The sequence below is a fragment of the Dysidea avara genome, chromosome 1 (assembly GCF_963678975.1).
Source record: "Dysidea avara chromosome 1, odDysAvar1.4, whole genome shotgun sequence".
Taxonomy (NCBI): Eukaryota; Metazoa; Porifera; class Demospongiae; order Dictyoceratida; family Dysideidae; genus Dysidea; species Dysidea avara.
In genome coordinates, this window is record NC_089272.1 from 5,068,953 (window position 1) to 5,075,102 (window position 6,150).

Below are 6,150 nucleotides of genomic sequence, written 5' to 3' on the forward strand. Positions count from 1 at the left end.
GTGACTGTTCTATTAGAGTATCTCGATCTCGCATTTGCTACACGGAGTTGGCTTTCGAATCATAACTCAGTGGTTTGTAATCCGATTCTTCTGTACTACTGCAAGGACTTTCTATGAAGATTATTCCAGCTATACACCGATTTTCAGCTCATTGCTCTAAGCGGTTTGCCTAGTAGGCGTGAAAACTAATACTTTTTTATTCATAAAAATCGATCGCGTAATTGTGACACAGGTTGGGTTTTGTGTCATATCTCCGTGGTCTTTATCTCGATTCCTTTCAAACCACCAAAAGGCACTCCTACGATGGTTACTCCATCTACATAGCAATTTTCAACTCATTCCATGAAGCGGTTTACCCTGTAGCCGTGACAACAAATCGATCTTGTTTTACGCGAATAATCGGTCATAACTCCTGAACCATTCATCGGATTTGTACCAAATTTGATGCTAGGATTCGCCTTTGGACTCCCTTTCTGTGTGCCAAATTTCAAGGCGATCGGAGTACGCGTTTGCTTGTTATAGCAATTTTTGCAAGTGTGCGAAAAGACGAAGAAGAAGAAGAAGAAGAAGAAAAAAAAAACGAAGAAAAAAAAACGAAACTTTGGCAGCTCGTATCTCGGAAATGGCTGGAACGATTTCCTTCAAATTTGGAATGTAGACTCCCTTGGCTGGCGGGCAACTGTGTAGCAAATTTGGTTCCAATCAGATAAGTGATCACCGAGATACAAATGTGTGAAAATGACGTTTTCGTTCTTCCTGTCAATATACTCACGGGTGTGGCGCGCCAGCTTCTTGGGCCGCACGACACACTACCGTGTGTCTTGATTAACTTTATATTATTTGATATATATATATCCAGAAAGATGGTGGCAAATGATAAGGTAGTTATTTAAAAGCAATATTTGAAATTGCATAATACAAAACAAAGGTGGAAAGTCATGTAGTAAGGTAGCTATATCAAAAATTTTAAAGCAATAATTGGGAACTGTGAACCTTTTGGGAACCTCCACCATCTTTTTGGATATAACGTCAGATAATATAATGTACATTATGTACCCATGAATGATTGTAGAAGGTGCATGCATATTACATCCGGATTTCATTAATATCCCTGGTATACTAGCTAGCTGTATGTTAGCACAAGTCATGTTATTACAATAACATGAAACGAGACATTGTTACAGTCTGAGGCAACTGTGCCTTAGAGTATCAATGGTTTCATTCACAGATATCTTTATCCTGTGCCAATGAATGATACACCCACTAATGAATCTTTATGATATCAATGAAAATGTTGTTACAATCATATTATTGTTTGCATGTTCTAATAGCATATGTATGTGTGTTCAAGAAATTGTATTTTTAATAAAGTCATAGCTACAAATTCATATTCCAGTTAGACACTAATCAGAGAAATATTAAGTGAAATGATCATTTTAACTAAACGTTTATTGAATACGCTGATATGAAATGCAAAACATGTAGTTCCTAATAATCAATAAAGTTATTGTTACTATCTATACTTATTGTTCATTTTGGCTTCTCTGTTCAATTCAGGACCTACACTCTAAACCTGTTGTCGGGCTGTTGAGAAACACAAGACAAACAATAAAACCTCTGTATGTATACTGTAATGTGACTTAGCAGTCCTTTAGTACTATCTGGGCAGCCCACACATAAACATTGGAACATGATGTAAATAATTATATTTCTTTATTGTGTGCAATGTGATTGAAATAATTATATTATCATTATTGAGAGGCCACACAGGCTAGTATTACTGCATTACTCTGAACCACATAAGTTATGTATTATTTTTCTCACCTAACCCTCTAAGACATTTTTAAAGTGCTTTAAATAATTAACTTTTCTCATATCATGATGTTGCCAAGGGTCATGCATTATAATTTGAAGACATAAGCATGGAAGTCTGACAATTCATAACAAAGGATGCACTTCCATTGCCTTATAGTAGCTATGACGTATGAAGAAAGCTATGTTACTTATGAAAAAGAAAGATATAAAAGGAGGAGTCGGTGTGCATACACTTCATATAACTAATACATCATGTATAGTTGGTGCATTACAATACTACTTGTTGGATGTGTGGGATATCTGGCATCAGCTGAGCAAAAGGTATGTTCCAGTTTTTGCAGCAGTTTGGGAATGCTAGAGTCTAATCCTGGAAATTCATGTGACGATGTGTACCAAATTAACAAGGAGAGCAGAGGAGTGTCTGGGCTCTACTGGATCCAAACTTCTACTGGTGTACACGAAGTCTACTGTGATATGGAACTGGAGTGTGGTGGCCAAAAGGGAGGTTGGATGAGGGTTGCTAGTTTTGACACCAACAATGGAGATGACTGTCCCACAGGATGGACTAAGATCACTGCTCCAGGAACTACATTTGATGTGTGCAGGTCACCAAATGACAGTCCTGGCTGCTACCCTGTCACCTTCACCACAAATGGAACAAGTTACAATAAGATTTGTGGTCAGGTAAGGGGCTACCAGAAAGGATCACCGGATGCTTTTGAACCATCAGCATTTGGCTCACAAGACACCATTGATAGTAGCTACGCTGATGGGATATTAATATCAGTTGGTACTCCTCGAAAACATGTTTGGGCTTATGTGGTTGGAGATAGTGACAATACTCACAGCGTCCGTTACAACTGTCCTTGCTCCACCACTCCAGGGGGGTCACCACCATGGTTTGTGATGGACTATTATTACTGTGGCTCTGGTAACATTAATCCTGGTGGAGGTGGTGGAGGGATTCACTATATACATAATCAGTTGTGGGATACTGAAGGATGTGTGGCTACCAGCAACTGTTGCAGTCAGCTTGGTCCTCCATGGTTCTATCGAGAGTTTGTCGAACACCTCACTGATGAAGATATTGAAGCAAGAATGTGCAATGATATGCACTTTGGAGATGAGAACACCTTGGTGGAAGTGATGCAACTGTTTGTGAAGTAAGGCAGAACCTCGTGATCAAGAACTTGACCAGGACTTTAGATAAATGCACCATGCACAGTTGTTGTAGGTATAGTCCTCTCACAGCATACACAAAACTGTACACATACATGCATACGTACATATGTTCTTATACAACTTTAAAACATGCTGTGTATATGTGGAGGTTTACGCATGAAATTACAAGCATATATATTTCTGTGTCGAGTCACATCAGACTACATGAACTACTAAAAGTATATACTATTATTACCACCATGGCTAGTGATGGCCTATTATTACTGCAGCTCTGGTAACATTACTCTGTGATAATGACTGCTAACTGCTATTATGGCAATGATGACCGCTAATCTAACTGTGCTTAAATTATTGTTTATTTCTAGCTATATAACATTGAGATTATAGTAGCTAATAATAATGTTGCTCACATGTTTGGTAACCTTTCTACACATAGCTGGTAGTCTATTGTGTGTACATAGCTACCAAAAACTTCCTATAAACTTATTAATGTAGCTAAATGATTACAATAGTCCTCTCACAATAGTTTGCATGTCAGTATTTTTATTTATAATTAATATCAACTGTTCCTGTAATTATTTCCATATTTGCAGGATATCAACCAAATTGTATACACATGCATGTTAATAATGTCCATGAATGCATTAGAATTGTCATGGTTAACTTTAGCAATTATATTGTAGGGACATATTTAGGGGGTTCCAGAAACCCCCATCTGAAACTCTACTTGTCACAGTGGGTTGCAATAACAACATATAGCTATAGTTTAGCAGCACAAATTAGCAGAAAAAATGGGAACAGGGTAGGGCAGGCAGTATATGTATGGGGTACTGAAGCACCTGCCACCAGCTACTATGTACTAGCACGGAAACTAATAGTAACCATGGTGTAATAGTAACCATGGTGATAATAGTAACCATGGTGTAATTGCATTATGCATAGACGATGAAAAAATAGAAAGAGGAATGATCATAGATAAACTAAAACCCCAGACGCCTGGGGCTATATAGTATCTATGCACTGATCTCTTCTTAGAATTACTGAGAGAAGGTATTACAGCCATCAAGTCTTTAGCTGCTAAAATCGAAATACTCTAATAGAACAGTCAACTGCTCTAATAGATCACCCAAATGATTTTATTAAGCTCCACACTTAGATCTAATTAATTTCCTGTCTAGGAAAACAAAATGCAACCACTTATCTATAGCTTGTTCTCAGCAAGGTACCACTTAGCTATACAGTTCATTTTACCCTTGTCAAATTTGTTTTGATTTATAATGTATATGTTGTGGCTTAGTGGTTAAGGCAAGTGACTTACAACTGTGACACACTGAGTTGTACAGATGATGCAACACATAAATAAACTAACCATTCAATCAGATGATCTACAATCAGAGTGAGATGTGGGCAGGACAGGGAAAGGAAGATAATGCCAGTGGTGGATCTAAGATGTTCAAAAGAGGATTTCTGAAAGTTGGTATAGCTGAATAAGGCATCTGATGACATTTCTCCAGAAAATTTTGAGATTTTAGAAGTTCTGAGATTGGATTTTAGGCTACTTTTAGTTACCAATTACAATAAATCCAATGCTTTAAACTGTCAATACTATAGCTAACTATAGGGCAAAGATGGTGACTATAAGCTGTAGCTTTGATTGCTCTATTAGAGTAGTTACTTTACTGCTCTATTACAGTAGCTCAATCATTTTTAATGCAGTGGGAGATGAAAAGTGAAATGTTGCTGAGGGTTTAATAGCTATAAATGGTGTCAGTTAAGTGCAGCTGCATGCATGCTACTGATTCAGAAATACAGTGGTATATATAGTTGTTTGATATGACAAATTGTCAGTACAACAATGTTTATGTATTTAGACTTCCACTGAGCTAAATTTAAAAGGGAATGTCTGTCGAAACCCCAGAAACCCATCTAGATCCGCCACTGAATGTTTCTCATTAAAGTACAGGGTACAATAATATCTTCTAGTGATACAATCAAGGATCTTGGTGTACTCATTGATGACAACCATAAATTTCATTCCCACGCCTCATCTGTGATCGCCAAAGCTAATCGGACACTGGCTATTATTTGGAAGACCTTTTATTTCACAGATAACTACATGTTTGTTACTCTTTACAAGTCTTTGTTAAAACCAGTGATTGAGTATGGTAACATTATCTGGGGTCCACACTACAGTCTTGACCAACAGAACATCAAAAAGATCCAGTGCAGAGCTACTAGAACACTTGCTGGCTTGCAAGACACTCCTTACACAGAATGTTTACGTATACAGGGCTTACCCTCATTGCAATATCATCAATTAAGAGGTGATATGATACTACTACACCATCATGATATTGGAATTGATTTTTCTGACCTTTTAACCATCTCCTCAGTCACTTCTATTAGAGGCCACATGTACAAGCTGCAGCCACTGCATATGAACTTCGCTTTAACACAACACAGCAGCTACACCACAGTGCAAAACATCTGATCGTCTACCTGCATCCATATTTGACACGTCGGTAGCCACAGTATCCAGGGATTCTTCCTGAGGACTGATCTCATTACACCGTGGCAGTACTGTCTTCATCTTTTCATTGTCTCTAGCCTTGCGTGCAGATCATTTTGCCAGATAAACATCTATCGACTCAGTCTCCACAATTCAGGACGCAGATCAACTTTTCCACCTACCAAGTCATTTCCCAGAATAAATGTTATCCCTTGGGTTGGCAACTGCCTCAACTGATTCAATGATACCTATGTCACAGGTGTGTCTGCAAAAGCGCTGTAAAAAGTGGTAGGCCAACAAGGAATCAGTTTCTCAATAATGCTTCTTAAATTTTAGCACTTCAAGAAACCACACAAAACCCTTAAAGTGAGGGATAGAAAGTCTTGGTACAAAGTGTACTGTTTTATATTGTGGTAGACTTTGCTAAAGTCACAGTATGTAAGGAGTATTTCCATGTAATTGGTTTATGTCCATATGCCTGTCTATATTATAGTGTTTGTCTGTCCATATGCCAATAATGCTTGTAGTTTCAGGCACTTGATATTATGTTCAATACTTTATATCTGACCAAATAGCTGTGTTTCAAATGGCTGCCAGAGGTTTTGCTTGCTTTGTGTGTGTGTGTGTGTGCGTGTGTGTGTGCG